General features: G+C 41.1%; 1 long non-coding RNA gene across 1 annotated transcript; it reads right to left on the bottom strand.

Annotated features, from left to right (window-relative positions):
- Positions 1 to 16,125: 16,125 nt before the first annotated feature.
- On the bottom strand, positions 16,126 to 17,202 carry LOC143521491 (uncharacterized). The gene is made up of 5 exons (XR_013132772.1): positions 16,941 to 17,202; positions 16,744 to 16,832; positions 16,547 to 16,635; positions 16,343 to 16,438; positions 16,126 to 16,241 (listed from the first exon to the last, which is right to left on the bottom strand). It is a non-coding gene; the product is annotated as an uncharacterized LOC143521491 (long non-coding RNA).
- Between the last annotated feature and the right edge of the window lie 101 nt (positions 17,203 to 17,303).

The following is a 17,303-nucleotide window of genomic DNA, read 5'->3' as shown; positions in this document are numbered from 1 at the left end:
ATTCGTGTGTGAACCCGCCAATTGCCGCTTGCGGCTATATTTCTTCTTATTATTATTATTATTTTTCTCCGCATAAAACGCATACTGCAGCCTAGACCGTAAGGCCCAGAGACACCAAACTTGGCAGAATGGTGTAGTCTCCTTGCGAGACCGTGTAAAAGCACAGAGACCCACATTGGCCTGATGGTGGCGCTATAGCGCACCATTTTGCGTTTTGGTCCATATCTCCCAAACCGTAGGGCCTAGAAACAAAATTCCACTTCTGATGCATTCCTTGGCTCAAGCCAAACAAAAAAGCCTCAAGAACCATTAAGCTCCGCCTACTTAGATTTTTTGCTAATTTGCATAATATGTAAAACCTACTTTTTTATACTAGTCCCTGGTTTTTCATCGGATCACCACAACCTTGGTGTCAAAATATTCAGGAGAATCTCATTATCAAAGTTGCTTAAAAACATTTTGAGATTTGCATACAGTCTGGTTGTCACATGTCAATCAATAGCTCCAAGGCGTGGCCAAATTTACTTAAACAGCCATATCTCAGCAACGCTTTGACCGATCTTCATAAAATTTTAACCGTTGTTAGAGCACATGACTACGAGGTCATACGTCAAAGCTGGCCACGATTGTCCAATAGGGGGCGCTATAACATGGGAAAAACTGTATCTCAGAAACCATTAGTCACATCAAGCCAAAACTTTACAGGCATCATCAGGGGCCCAAGTGATATCAAGACACACAATGATGACATCATCACTCAAAAAACATGGCCGCCATGAGCCAATTAATTTTTATTTGAAATAATTGGCCATTTGACAGACTTACCATTGGCCAAACAACATGAAACCTCACCACTGTGCATATCTCAGGACTATGTGTCATGCTGTGCAGTTTTAAAACATATGGCCACTAGGTGGCGCTATTTGTGAAAATCATGCATAACTCCTCCAAATTTTCACTTAGGAACATGCAACTTGTTTCATTTTATTCCTTGCAGTAGACCTGACAACTTTGCAATTACAAGTCCTATTAAAAAATGCATACTTTTGTCACATTCATCTATTGTTTGAAAATAGCTATTTACAAACTAGTCATAGGAATTTGATCCAATTATGGAAAAATTGCTATGAGCATAATCAGTAGACTCTGTAGGTAAAAACTGAGTAAAAAAATGTTGGATTTTTATTTTTCTGATTGGTCCATTTTCCCATTATATCATTGTGGCCATGCCATATATGACCTATATTGCTATAACTCATACACCATGTATGCAATCAATTCCCAATTTGAAAGGCTTTTATATCCTGAAGTCCTTCTGAGGTATGCCAAGTTTGGTTCAAATTGGCCTGTCGGGGGCGCTACAGTACCCAAAAACCTAAGAAAACATAAAAACTCATGCTGCAATCTTGTTATGCAGAATACAGACAAGTAATTGGTCTTGTATGATCCAGATCAATAAGTTCTATAACATTGCAATTGCATCTTATAACAAAAAGTGCACTGCCTGACCAGAAATGAACCTTTTAATTCACCAAAATGTCATATTGCATTACTGAGATTAATGAGATATCAGTATGGTAGTACTTGGGCTCCATCTAGTGGCCAAACATCGAAATGGACTGAAAACTATTTCTAACATGAAATACCACACAAACACACACACAAAGCTGATCTCAGCATGTGATTTAGTTCTGTGATCTAAATCATTTTGCCAATACAATTTATTTTGAACCTTTTGTGTCTTTACTGCCTCAACTGAATCTTTTTTTTTTTAATAAAGTACACTGCCTGACCAGAAATTAACCTTTAAGTCACCAAAATGTCCTATTTCATTACTGAGATTAATGAGATATCAGTATGGTAGTACTTGGCCTCCATCTAGTGGCCATATTCCGGAACTGACTGAAAACTATTACATGAAACACCACACAAACACACACAAAGCTGATCTCAGCATTGTGATTTAGTTCTGTGATCTGACTCAATTTCCCAATACACATTATGTTGATCCTTTTTGGGCCTTTAGTGCCCTAATTGAACCTTTTTTTGCACATTGATTTATTTGTGCATTTTTTTCCACTCAAATAGCTTCTTTTCACATTTAGGGTCTAAAGGACCTTTTGGGCCTCTGCCTATTGAGGCCAAGAGGCCTATTCGTGTGTGAACCCGCCAATTGCCGCTTGCGGCTATATTGGCAATTATAATTGCTTAGATAATAATCTAAAACTGTAACTACAGCCTACGGCATACATCCTACAACCATGAAACTTGGCAGAAAGGTGTAGTCTCTTTGCAAGACCGAGCACAAGTACAGAGACCCATATTGGCCTGATGGTGGCGCTATAGCACACCATTTTGCGTTTTGGTCCATATCTCCCACACCGTAGGTCCTAGAAACAAAATTCCACTTCAGGTGCATTCCCTGGCTCCAGACAAACAAAAAAGCCTCAAGAACCATTAAGCTCCGCCTACTTAGATTTTTTGCTAATTTGAATAATATGCAAAACCTACTTTTTTATACTAGTCCCTGAATTTTCATCGGATCACCACAACCTTGGTGTCAAAATATTCAGGAGAATCTCATTATCAAAGTTGCTTAAAAACATTTTGAGATTTGCATACAGTCTGGTTGTCACATGTCAATCAATAGCTCCGAGGCGTGGCCAAATTTACTTAAACAGCTATATCTCAGCAACGCTTTGACCAATCTTTATAAAAATTTATCAGTTGTTAGGGCACATGACTCAGAGGTCACAGGTCAAAGCTGGCCACGATTGTCCAATAGGGGGCGCTATAACATGGGAAAAACTGTTTCTCAGAAACCATTAGTCATATTAAGACAAAACTTTACATGCATCATCAGGGGCCCAAGTGGTATCAAGGCACACGTTGATGACATCATCACTTAAAAAACATAGCCACCATTCACCAATTAATTGGTTTTGGCCATTTCACAGGCTTAACATAAGTACATACACATGAAACAGATATGGTATGTTCATCTACACACCCACACACATCTGAATCATTTTGGCAATATCTCCCACACTGTAGGGCCTAAGCAGAGAACTGCTAAACCACGCACGCTGGCCATTCTCACACACGCAGAGTGCCCTCCCTTCCTCCACTCCCTCCAGACTCCCCCGTCCTTCGAACAACCCAATGGCGATGCCTCCACCCCTCTCTCTTTCACATGCACTCACAAAAACACAGGCCTCTCTAAAAAATAAAACGCAAATACACATTATTTTGATCCTTTTGGGCTTTTAGTGCCTCAATTGAACCTTTTTTTGCACATTGATGTAATTATGCCTTTTTTCCACTGAAACAGTTTCTTTTCACTTTTAGGTCTAAAGGACCTTATGGGTTTCTTTTTGCCTATAGAGCCCAAGAGGCCTATTCGTGTGTGAACCCGCCAATTGCCGCTTGCGGCTATATTTATTATTATTATTATTCTTTTTCTCCGCTAAAACGCGTCGTGCAGCCTAAACCGTAAGTCCTACAGACTTCTCCTTTGGCCAACTTGTAGTACTCCTCTCCGCTACTCAGGCGCAACACGCCAGCCCGATCCGACCATAGGTGGCGCTATAGCGCACAAAATCGCATGAAAAAGTTTACACAGGTGTTTCTCCTACACCGTATGTCCTAGAGATAAAATTCAAACTGCATCTGATCAGGCATGAGCTCATCTAAAAAAAGTTCCATTGAAGCTATATGCTCCGCCCCTTACATGTCGAGCTAATTTGCATAATATGCAAATACGCACACATTTTTGAGCGCGTACTAGTCCCTGGATTTTTCACATACATGCACATATGTGGTATCTAGGTGTTCAGAAGAGTCTGAACTTTAATAGTTATGGAGCCAAAGTGCACATTTCTGCACATGGGCGTGGCCACATGCATCAGAAGTCAAGCGTCGAAAATTCCTTCGCCAAAAATCCACATATTCTGCTGTATCTCAGGCATACTTTCATGTATTCACTCCAAATTTCACACACATGTACCTATTGGGTGTCTAGACCGGCACATACATTTTGGCAGACATGCACACCTAGGTGGCGCTATAACGGCCAAAAAACTCTCCTGCCCACACCGATTGGCCAAATAACTCCAAACTTGGTACGCATCATCTATATGCACCTATGACACAGGTCCTTGACCTGCACCGTCATATGTCCAATATGGCCGCCGCTATCGACCAATCAGCTTTCAGTTCACATTTCACAAGCTTATCATATGCCAATCAACATGAAACTCACATATTATGTTCATCTACACACCCTCTAAGACATACTCAAGTATGACGGGAATTGCACCACTAGGTGGCGCTATACTAGAAATTCCTGAATTACTCCTACATGCTTTCATGTAGAAGGACAATCATGATCTCATATGATTCTATGCAAAATCACTAACAACTTTGTAATTGCAAGTGCTTTGCAAAAAAGTACAGATTTTTGTGTATAATCCAATACATATAATTTACACTTTTCATACTAGTCCTAGGATTTTCACTCCATCACCTCAAATCACATATTATAATATCCAGCAGCATGTGAAATACAAAACTGGTGGAACAAATTCTAAGATTCTTGCAATTTAATATTTTTCATATGCATCACAATGGTACCGTCATGACATATGAACTGCATATTTCAAAAACTCCCCTATATAATGTCTGATTGTTATGAAAATGGACAGACACATTCAGAAGACCACTGAGGTGATATCTGCCAAGTTTGTGCCAAATCCATGCACAAATGGTTGTACTGTGAATATTTTCATTTTCTATGCTGAACATGCATGCAGATCAAAGGTCATTCTTTTCCTCAAAAGAGTTAGAGTTGAGCCTGTAATCCAGTCAGACCCATTAGCTCAATGGGTAGAGCAATGTGCTCCCAGCCACAATGCACGTGGACAACGGGGGTTCGAATCCCACGTTGGGCAGTATTCCACCATAAGTTTAAAAAGCTGCCATTTAGATTCTGTTTTTTGAGCAGGTACTTCATTCACGAACGTGCTTCATATACTTTCATGTACATTTCATAAAGCTTTACATAATGTTGTGCCAGTGGGTGCAAAATCTTGCCAAACCTCAGCTTGGACCCCGTAATTGCCGCTTGCGGCTATATTTAGGGGTCCAAGCACCACCGGTGCTGGAACCCTATTGTTTTTGTTCCGATTTTTATTATTATTATTATTATTATTATTATTATTATTATTATTATTATTTTTTTTCTGCCTTAAAACGCATCGTGCAGCCTAAACCGTAAGACCTACAGACTTCTCCTTTGGCCAACTTGTAGTACTCCTCTCCGCTACTCAGGCGCAACACGCCAGCCCGATACGACCCTAGGTGGCGCTATAGCGCACACAAACGCATGAAAAAGTTTACACAGGTGTTTCTCCTACACCGTATGTCCTAGAGACAAAATGTAAACTTCATCTGATCAGGCATGTGCTCATCTAAATAAAGTTCCATTGAAGCCATATGCTCCGCCCCTTACATGTCGAGCTAATTTGCATAATATGCAAATACGCACACATTTTTGAGCGCGTACTAGTCCCTGGATTTTTCACATACATGCACATATGTGGTATCCATGCGTTCAGAAGAGTCTGAACTTTAATTGTTATGGAGCCAAAGTGCACATTTCTGCACATGGGCGTGGCCACATGCATCAGAAGTCAAGCGTAGAAAATTCCTTCGCCAAAAATCCACATATTCTGCTGTATCTCAGGCATACTTTCATGTATTCACTCCAAATTTCACACACATGTACCTATTGGGTGTCTAGACCGGCACATACATTTTGGCAGACATGCACACCTAGGTGGCGCTATAACGGCCAAAAAACTCTCCTGCCCACACCGATTGGCCAAATAACTCCAAACTTGGTATGCATCATCTATATGCACCTATGACACAGGTCCTTGACCTGCACCATCATATGTCCAATATGGCCGCCGCTATCGACCAATCAACTTTCAGTACACCTTTCACAAGCTTATCATATGCCATTTTTTTTCTGCCTTAAAACTCGTTGTGCAGCCTAAACCGTAAGACCTACAGACTTCTCCTTTGGCCAACTTGTAGTACTCCTCTCCGCTACTCAGGCGCAACACGCCAGCCCGATCCGACCATAGGTGGCGCTATAGCGCACACAAACGCATGAAAAAGTTTAAACTGGTGTTTCTCCTAAACCGTATGGCCTAGAGACAAAATGTAAACTTCACCTGATCAGGCATGTGCTCATCTAAAAAAAGTTCCATTGAAGCCATATGCTCCGCCCCTTACATGTCGAGCTAATTTGCATAATATGCAAATTTGCACATATTTTTGAGCGCGTACTAGTCCCTGGATTTTTCACATACATGCACATATGTGGTATCCAGGCGCTCACAAGAGTCTGAACTTTAATTGTTATGGAGCCAAAGTGCACATTTCTGCACATGGGCGTGGCCACATGCATCACAAGTCAAGCGTAGAAAATTTCTTCGCCAAAAATCCACATATTCTGCTGTATCTCAGGCATACTTTCATGTATTCACTCCAAATTTCACACACATGTACCTATTGGGTGTCTAGACCGGTACATACATTTTGGCAGACATGCACACCTAGGTGGCGCTATAACGGCCAAAAAACTCTCTTGCCCACACCGATTGGCCAAATAACTCCAAACTTGGTACGCATCATCTATATGCACCTATGACACAGGTCCTTGACCTGCACCATCATATGTCCAATATGGCCGCCGCTATCGACCAATCAGCTTTCAGTTCACATTTCACAAGCTTATCATATGCCAATCAACATGAAACTCACATATTATGTTCATCTACACACTCTCTAAGACATACTCAAGTATGACGGGAATTGCACCACTAGGTGGCGCTATACTAGAATTTCCTGAATTACCCCTACATCTTTCTTACACATGCACACACATGCAATGGCCTACCTATAGGTTTCATATACACATTGCTTCACCCATACCTACCCAGTGATTACACACACATGCTTACGCATCTCAGCCGTGCCAGATGGTGCCCATACCCTGTGCTTGGACCCCGTAATTGCCGCTTGCGGCTATATTTATTATTAGGGGTCCAAGCACCAGCGGTGCTGGAACCCTATTGTAATTGTTCTGATTATTATTAGGGGTCCAAGCACTGAAGGTGCTGGAACCCTATTGTAATTGTTCTGATTATTATTATTATTATTCTTTTTCTCCGCTAAAACGCGTTGTGCAGCCTAAACCGTAACACCTACAGACTTCTCCTTTGGCCAACTTGTAGTACTCCTCTCCGCTACTCAGGCGCAACACGCCAGCCCGATCCGACCATAGGTGGCGCTATAGAGCGCAAAAAATTGTCACGCCTACACCGTATGTCATAAACAAAAAATTCCAATTGCATCTGATCAGTCATCTTCCATTCTACAAAAAATACATTTGAACCCATAAGCTCCGCCCCTTACATGTCGAGGTAATTTGCATAATATGCAAATTTGCACACATTTTTGAGCGCGTACTAGTCCCTGGATTTTTCACATACATGCACATATGTGGTATCAAAACGTTCAGAAGAGTCTGAACTTTAATTATTATGGAGCCAAAGTGCACATTTCTGCACATGGGCGTGGCCACATGCATCACAAGTCAAGCGTAGAAAATTCCTTCGCCAAAAATGCACATATTCTGCTATATCTCAGGCATTCTTTCACGTATTCATACCAAATTTCACATACATGTACCTATTGGGTGTCTAGACCTGCACATGCATTTTGGCAGACATGCACACCTAGGTGGCGCTATAACGGCCAAAAAACTCTCCTGCCCACACCGATTGGCCAAATAACTCCAAACTTGGTACGCATCATCTATATGCACCTATGACACAGGTCCTTGATCTGCACCATCATATGTCCAATATGGCCACCGCTATCGACCAATCAGTTTTCAGTACACCTTTCACAAGCTTTGCATATGCCAATTTTTTTTCTGCCTTAAAACGCGTTGTGCAGCCTAAACCGTAAGACCTACAGACTTCTCCTTTGGCCAACTTGTAGTACTCCTCTCCGCTACTCAGGCGCAACACGCCAGCCCGATCCGACCATAGGTGGCGCTATAGCGCACAAAAACGCATGAAAAAGTTTAAACTGGTGTTTCTCCTAAACCGTATGTCCTAGAGACAAAATGTAAACTTCACCTGATCAGGCATGTGCTCATCTAAAAAAAGTTCCATTGAAGCCATATGCTCCGCCCCTTACATGTCGAGCTAATTTGCATAATATGCAAATTTGCACAAATTTTTGAGCACGTACTAGTCCCTGGATTTTTCACATACATGCACATATGTGGTATCCAGGCGCTCACAAGAGTCTGAACTTTAATTGTTATGGAGCCAAAGTGCACATTTCTGCACATGGGTGTGGCCACATGCATCACAAGTCAAGCGTAGAAAATTCCTTCGCCAAAAATCCACATATTCTGCTGTATCTCAGGCATACTTTCATGTATTCACTCCAAATTTCACACACATGTACCTATTGGGTGTCTAGACCGGTACATACATTTTGGCAGACATGCACACCTAGGTGGCGCTATAACGGCCAAAAATCTCTCCTGCCCACACCGATTGGCCAAATAACTCCAAACTTGGTACGCATCATCTATATGCACCTATGACACAGGTCCTTGACCTGCACCATCATATGTCCAATATGGCCGCCGCTATCGACCAATCAGCTTTCAGTTCACATTTCACAAGCTTATCATAAGCCAATCAACATGAAACTCACATATTATGTTCATCTACACACCCTCTAAGACATACTCAAGTATAATGGGAATTGCACCACTAGGTGGCGCTATACTAGAATTTCCTGAATTACCCCTACATCTTTCTTACACATGCACACACATGCAATGGCCTACCTATAGGTTTCATATACACATTGCTTCACCCATACCTACCCAGTGATTACACACACATGCTTACGCATCTCAGGCGTGCCAGATGGTGCCCATACCCTGCGCTTGGACCCCGTAATTGCCGCTTGCGGCTATATTTAGGGGTCCAAGCACCAGTGGTGCTGGAACCCTATTGTATTTGTTCCGATTATTATTAGGGGTCCAAGCACCAGCGGTGCTGGAACCCTATTGTAATTGTTCTGATTATTATTAGGGGTCCAAGCACCAGCGGTGCTGGAACCCTATTGGTTTTGTTCCGATTATTATTATTATTATTATTCTTCTTTTTCTGCCTTAAAACGCGTCGTGCAGCCTAAACCGTAAGTCCTACAGACTTCTCCTTTGGCCAACTTGTAGTACTCCTCTCCGCTACTCAGGCGCAACACGCCAGCCCGATCCGACCATAGGTGGCGCTATAGCGCACAAAATCGCATGAAAAAGTTTACACAGGTGTTTCTCCTACACCGTATGTCCTAGAGATAAAATTCAAACTGCATCTGATCAGGCATGAGCTCATCTAAAAAAAGTTCCATTGAAGCTATATGCTCCGCCCCTTACATGTCGAGCTAATTTGCATAATATGCAAATACGCACACATTTTTGAGCGCGTACTAGTCCCTGGATTTTTCACATACATGCACATATGTGGTATCCATGCGTTCAGAAGAGTCTGAACTTTAATTGTTATGGAGCCAAAGTGCACATTTCTGCACATGGGCGTGGCCACATGCATCAGAAGTCAAGCGTAGAAAATTCCTTCGCCAAAAATCCACATATTCTGCTGTATCTCAGGCATACTTTCATGTATTCACTCCAAATTTCACACACATGTACCTATTGGGTGTCTAGACCGGTACATACATTTTGGCAGACATGCACACCTAGGTGGCGCTATAACGGCCAAAAAACTCTCCTGCCCACACCGATTGGCCAAATAACTCCAAACTTGGTACGCATCATCTATATGCACCTATGACACAGGTCCTTGACCTGCACCATCATATGTCCAATATGGCCGCCGCTATCGACCAATCAGCTTTCAGTACACCTTTCACAAGCTTATCATATGCCAATCAACATGAAACTCACATATTATGTTCATCTACACACCCTCTAAGACATACTCAAGTATGACAGGAATTGCACCACTAGGTGGCGCTATACTAGAATTTCCTGAATTACCCCTACATCTTTCTTACACATGCACATACATGCAATGGCCTACCTATAGGTTTCATATAAACATTGCTTCACCCATACCTACCCAGTGATTACACACACATGCTTACGCATCTCAGGCGTGCCAGATGGTGCCCATACCCTGTGCTTGGACCCCGTAATTGCCGCTTGCGGCTATATTTATTATTATTATTATTCTTTTTCTCCGCTAAAACGCGTCGTACAGCCTAAACCGTAAGTCCTACAGACTTCTCCTTTGGCCAACTTGTAGTACTCCTCTCCGCTACTCAGGCGCAACACGCCAGCCCGATCCGACCATAGGTGGCGCTATAGCGCACAAAATCGCTTGAAAAAGTTTACACAGGTGTTTCTCCTAAACCGTATGTCCTAGAGATAAAATTCAAACTGCATCTGATCAGGCATGAGCTCATCTAAAAAAAGTTCCATTGAAGCTATATGCTCCGCCCCTTACATGTCGAGCTAATTTGCATAATATGCAAATACGCACACATTTTTGAGCGCGTACTAGTCCCTGGATTTTTCACATACATGCACATATGTGGTATCCATGCGTTCAGAAGAGTCTGAACTTTAATTGTTATGGAGCCAAAGTGCACATTTCTGCACATGGGCGTGGCCACATGCATCAGAAGTCAAGCGTAGAAAATTCCTTCGCCAAAAATCCACATATTCTGCTGTATCTCAGGCATACTTTCATGTATTCACTCCAAATTTCACACACATGTACCTATTGGGTGTCTAGACCGGCACATACATTTTGGCAGACATGCACACCTAGGTGGCGCTATAACGGCCAAAAAACTCTCCTGCCCACACCGATTGGCCAAATAATTCAAAACTTGGTACGCATCATCTATATGCACCTATGACACAGGTCCTTGACCTGCACCATCATATGTCCAATATGGCCGCCGCTATCGACCAATCAGCTTTCAGTACACCTTTCACAAGCTTATCATATGCCAATTAACATGAAACTCACATATTATGTTCATCTACACACCCTCTAATACATATCAAAGTATGACGGGAATTGCACCACTAGGTGGCGCTATACTAGAAATTCCTGAATTACTCCTACATGCTTTCATGTAGAAGGACAATCATGATCTCATATGATTCTATGCAAAATCACTAACAACTTTGTAATTGCAAGTGCTTTGCAAAAAAGTACAGATTTTTGTGTATAATCCAATACATATAATTTACACTTTTCATACTAGTCCTAGGATTTTCACTCCATCACCTCAAATCACATATTATAATATCCAGCAGCATGTGAAATACAAAACTGGTGGAACAAATTCTAAGATTCTTGCAATTTAATATTTTTCATATGCATCACAATGGTACCGTCATGACATATGAACTGCATATTTCAAAAACTCCCCTATATAATGTCTGATTGTTATGAAAATGGACAGACACATTCAGAAGACCACTGAGGTGATATCTGCCAAGTTTGTGCCAAATCCATCCACAAATGGTTGTACTGTGAATATTTTCATTTTCTATGCTGAACATGCATGCAGATCAAAGGTCATTCTTTTCCTCAAAAGAGTTAGAGTTGAGCCTGTAATCCAGTCAGACCCATTAGCTCAATGGGTAGAGCAATGTGCTCCCAGCCACAATGCACGTGGACAACGGGGGTTCGAATCCCACGTTGGGCAGTATTCCACCATAAGTTTAAAAAGCTGCCATTTCGATTCTGTTTTTTGAGCAGGTACTTCATTCACGAACGTGCTTCATATACTTTCATGTACATTTCATAAAGCTTTACATAATGTTGTGCCAGTGGGTGCAAAATCTAGCCAAACCTCAGCTTGGACCCCGTAATTGCCGCTTGCGGCTATATTTATTAGGGGTCCAAGCACCAGTGGTGCTGGAACCCTATTGTTTTTGTTCCGATTATTATTATTATTATTATTCTTCTTTTTCTGCCTTAAAACGCGTCGTGCAGCCTAAACCGTAAGTCCTACAGACTTCTCCTTTGGCCAACTTGTAGTACTCCTCTCCGCTACTCAGGCGCAACACGCCAGCCCGATCCGACCATAGGTGGCGCTATAGCGCCCAAAATCGCATGAAAAAGTTTACACAGGTGTTTCTCCTACACCGTATGTCCTAGAGATAAAATTCAAACTGCATCTGATCAGGCATGAGCTCATCTAAAAAAAGTTCCATTGAAGCTATATGCTCCGCCCCTTACATGTCGAGCTAATTTGCATAATATGCAAATTTGCACACTTTTTTGAGCGCGTACTAGTCCCTGGATTTTTCACATACATGCACATATGTGGTATCCACGTGTTCAGAAGAGTCTGAACTTTAATTGTTATGGAGCCAAAGTGCACATTTCTGCACATGGGCGTGGCCACATGCATCAGAAGTCAAGCGTAGAAAATTCCTTCGCCAAAAATCCACATATTCTGCTGTATCTCAGGCATACTTTCATGTATTTACTCCAAATTTCACACACATGTACCTATTGGGTGTCTAGACCGGCACATACATTTTGGCAGACATGCACACCTAGGTGGCGCTATAACGGCCAAAAAACTCTCCTGCCCACACCGATTGGCCAAATAACTCCAAACTTGGTACGCATCATCTATATGCACCTATGACACAGGTCCTTGACCTACACCATCATATGTCCAATATGGCCACCGCTATCGACCAATCAGCTTTCAGTCTGCTAAAATGCATTGTGCAGCCTAAACCGTAGCACCTACAGACTTCTCCTTTGGCCAACTTGTAGTACTCCTCTATGCTACTCAGGCGCAACATGCCAGCACGATCCGCCCATAGGTGGCGCTACAGCGCACACAAACGCATGTAAATGTTTGAACATGTGTTTCTCCTACACCCTATGTCCTACAAATAAAATTCAAACTTCATCTTATCAGGCATCTGCTCAACTAAAAATAATTCCATTGAACCCATGAGCTCCGCCCCATACATTTCAAGCTAATTTGCATACTATGCAAATATGCACTAATGTTTGAGATTGTACTACACCTAGGTTTTTTCACATACATGCACATATGTGGTATCCAGGCACTCAGAAGAGTCTGAACTTTCATTCTTATACAGCAAAAGTGCACATTTCTGCACATGGGCGTGGCCACATGACTCACAAGTCAAAGGTCAAAAATTCCACCAACAAAAATCCACATATTCTGCTGTATCTCAGGCATGCTTTCACATATTCACACCACACTTCACATACATGCACCCATTGAGCATCTACACCTGCCCCTAAATTTTGGCAGACATGCACACCTAGGTGGCGCTATAGCGGCCAAAAAACTCTCCTGCACTCACCGATTGGCCAAATATTCCGAAACTTGGTATGCATCATCTACATGCACAGGTCCTTGCCCTGCACCATCATATGTCCAATATGGCCTCCGCTATCGACCAATAAGCTTTCATTACACATTTCACATGCTTATCATATGCCAAATCACATAAAACTCACATATATTGTTAATCTACAGACCCTCTAAGAGATATCCAAGTATGACAGGAATTGCACCACTAGGTGGCGCTATACTAGAAATTCCTGAATTACGCCCACATGACATAAAACAACAATCTTGGACTCATATGATTCTACGTAGAATCCCTAACAACTTTGTAATTGCAAGTTCTTTACATAAATGTACGGATTTTGACATATTATCAAATATGTATAATTTCCTCTTTCCATGCTACTCCTAGGATTTTCACTCCATCACCTCAATTCACACCTTGTTATACTCAGCAGACTATGCAATGCAAACATAATGCAAGAAATCCTTAGATTTCCACAAATTTATATTTTTCATATGCATCACAATGCTACCGTCATGACACATAATTTGCATATTTCAATAACTCCGCCATATTATGTCTGATCATTATGAAAATTGACATACACATTCACAGGACCACTGAGGTGTTATCTGCGAATCCGTGCACAAACGGCTTTACAGTGAATTTTTTCATTTTCCATTAAAGCAGTGCAGGGAGGAATAGAGAGGCTAACAACCCATGGTCTCTGTCTCCCCCTATAGGTTTCACATACACACTGCCATAGCCAAATCTACCCATACCTCAGTGACGAACACATACAAACACCTAATTCACACACAGACATATGTCTACCTATGTGTATGCACCATAGATTGAACACATACACATGTCAGACATGTGAGTTCACTGTGACAACCAATTGCCCATTATACGCACGCACACACACACACACTCACATATACAGCCCTAACTCATGAACACTTTCACATAATCACACCAAACCTACCTTTGTCTCTCTCTATTACACATGCACACACACATGCACTGGCCTACCTATAGATTTCATATACACATTGCTTCACCCATACCTACCCATTGATTACACACACTTACACATGTGTATGCATCTCTGTCATAGACTTGGCACATACAATGTCATGTCATACATGTGAGTTCACTGTGACATCCAACACTGCTCATTATATGCAAACACACACACATTCACAATTACAGTTCTAACTCATGAACACTCTCATAATCACAGTGGCCTACCTATAGGTTTCACATACACACTGCCTTAGCCATACCTACACATACCTCAGTGAATAACACATACAAACACCTAATTCACACACAGACATATGCCTACTTATGTGTATGCACCATAGATTGAACACACACACTGTCATGTCAGACATGTGAGTTCACTGTGACAACCAAGTGCAAATAGTACGCACACACATACACACACGCCTACTTATGTGTATGCATCATAGATTGAGCACATACATTGTCAGACATGTTCACTGTGACAACTGAGACTGCCCATTATACACACACTCACACACATGCACACACACACACACACACATGCCTACCTGTGTAAACATATATAGCTGTATCTCCTGAATGCTTTCACATATTCACACCAAACATTTCACACACACACACACATACAGGCAGTCACAGGCCAATTTGTTTATATATGCAAACTGAGTGAAAGTCACAATGCACACGAGTAGATGATTGGCAAATATTTTTATTAAAGATGAAATGATGAGTGATGGGTTTATTTTGGTTTACAAAGATAAACAACTGACAATCAATAAGAGCTGTGTGAAGGATATATACAGCATGCTAAACAATGTAGTCTAATAACTGATAATTATGATTAAAACAAGCTTAGTCATCTACTTAGTTGTCATACTCCTGAGAAGTCATGTTGTAGGCGCTAGATAGTTCCTCTGTATGTGGTATGAGAAGTTGACTATACACCAGTAGCCCATCTGAGCAACAAATGTCATGGCAGAGGTGCAGATGTGCATAACAGGTGGTCCATTAAAACCCTTTCATGCATAAGTTAATTTAAATAAAAAAAATAAATACACTGTCTTGTCAGACATGTGAGTTTACTGAGACAACCAAGTGCCCATTATAATAATAATAATAATAATAATAATAAGTTCCATTTGTATAGCGCCTTTCAAGATGCTCAAGGACGCTTTCCAGATGCAAAAACCAAAATACGCAAACTAACAAACAATACAAAAAAAAAAAAAAAAATTATACGTGCACACACACACACACACACAGACACACACACACACACACACACACACACACACACACACACACACACACACAGACACACACACACACTCACATATACAGCCCTAACTCATGAACACTTTCACATAATCCCTTCTCTTCTAACATTTAAAAACCATGGTCTCTGTCTCCCCCTATAGGTTTCACATACACACTGCCATAGCCAAATCTACCCATACCTCAGTGACTAACGCATACAAACACCTATTTTTGTAACAAAAACCTAAAAAAATATATAAAAATAACTAAAAAAAATTTATAAATACAATTACAAGTCACAAGTGTGGACACCATGCAATTTTTCAAGCATTGTGTGAGTCCTTTAGTGCTTCATAGTGTCTTACGATGAAAGAAAGTCCACGTGAATGCAGAAGGCACTGTCTGCATAGTAATGTCAAGGGAGACATCATCATGTAGTCCACAGGAAATGTTTTGTCTGTGGAAAATTGCACAAAAGAACCTGAGAATCAGTATCAGTGCAATAAGTGAATTACATGCATTTATATGTATGGTTCTTATTCAGGTAGAGTTACTTACTGCGAACAGTTGTGGACAGTCACTGCAGCTCAATTGGTTGAATGTTGATTACTTATGGAGACATCTTGATTATGTTGTGCCCAGAACATGTTTGATCTGTGGGAAAGAGTATTAAAAAGAAGTGAGAATCAGTAATAATAACTGCAATAAGTCAGTAACATGCATTGATATTTAATATACTCATTCAGGTAAACATATACTTACTGTGAACTGTTGTGGACAGTCACTGCAGCTCCAGTCGTGCATTAATTATGGAGACATCTTGATTATGTTGTGCCCAGAACATGTTTGATCTGTGGGAAAGAGTATTAAAAAGACATGAGAATCAGTAATAATAACTGGAATAAGTCAGTAACATGCATTGATATTTCCTGTACTCATTCAGGTAAACATATACTTACTGTGAACTGTTGTGGACAGTCACTGCAGCTCTGGTTGTGCATTAATTATGGAGACATCTTGATTATGTTGTGCCCAGAACATGTTTGATCTGTGGGAAAGAGTATTAAAAAGACATGAGAATCAGTAATAATAACTGGAATAAGTCAGTAACATGCATTGATATTTCCTGTACTCATTCAGGTAAACATATACTTACTGTGAACTGTTGTGGACAGTCGCTGCAGCTCTGGTCATGCAATGTTGTACAAGTATGACAATGTGGTTGTTCATGTCTGAGAAGGTGGTCTGTAAATATATTGGTATGGACTGATAAATGTTAAACATGTCCTTCACATAGCTGTTATACATTTATGTAGTATTAAAATGTAACTGAATGAAAAAACAACAAAAACAGGCATTAAGACATTACCTTAATGAGATGGAGTTAGTTGTGTTCAAATGGTACATCAGCTAATAGGTGGGCAGACCTCTAGCCTGTACCTACAGGGGCTGTGTTTTTAGTTTACCCTTGCACCCCTCCCACCCACCAAACAACAATTCTATTGTAGGTACAGTAAGA

The sequence above is a fragment of the Brachyhypopomus gauderio genome, chromosome 8 (assembly GCF_052324685.1).
Source record: "Brachyhypopomus gauderio isolate BG-103 chromosome 8, BGAUD_0.2, whole genome shotgun sequence".
Taxonomy (NCBI): Eukaryota; Metazoa; Chordata; class Actinopteri; order Gymnotiformes; family Hypopomidae; genus Brachyhypopomus; species Brachyhypopomus gauderio.
The sequence above is the reverse complement of the archived record's forward strand: the minus strand, read 5'-3'. Positions and strand labels throughout refer to the sequence as shown.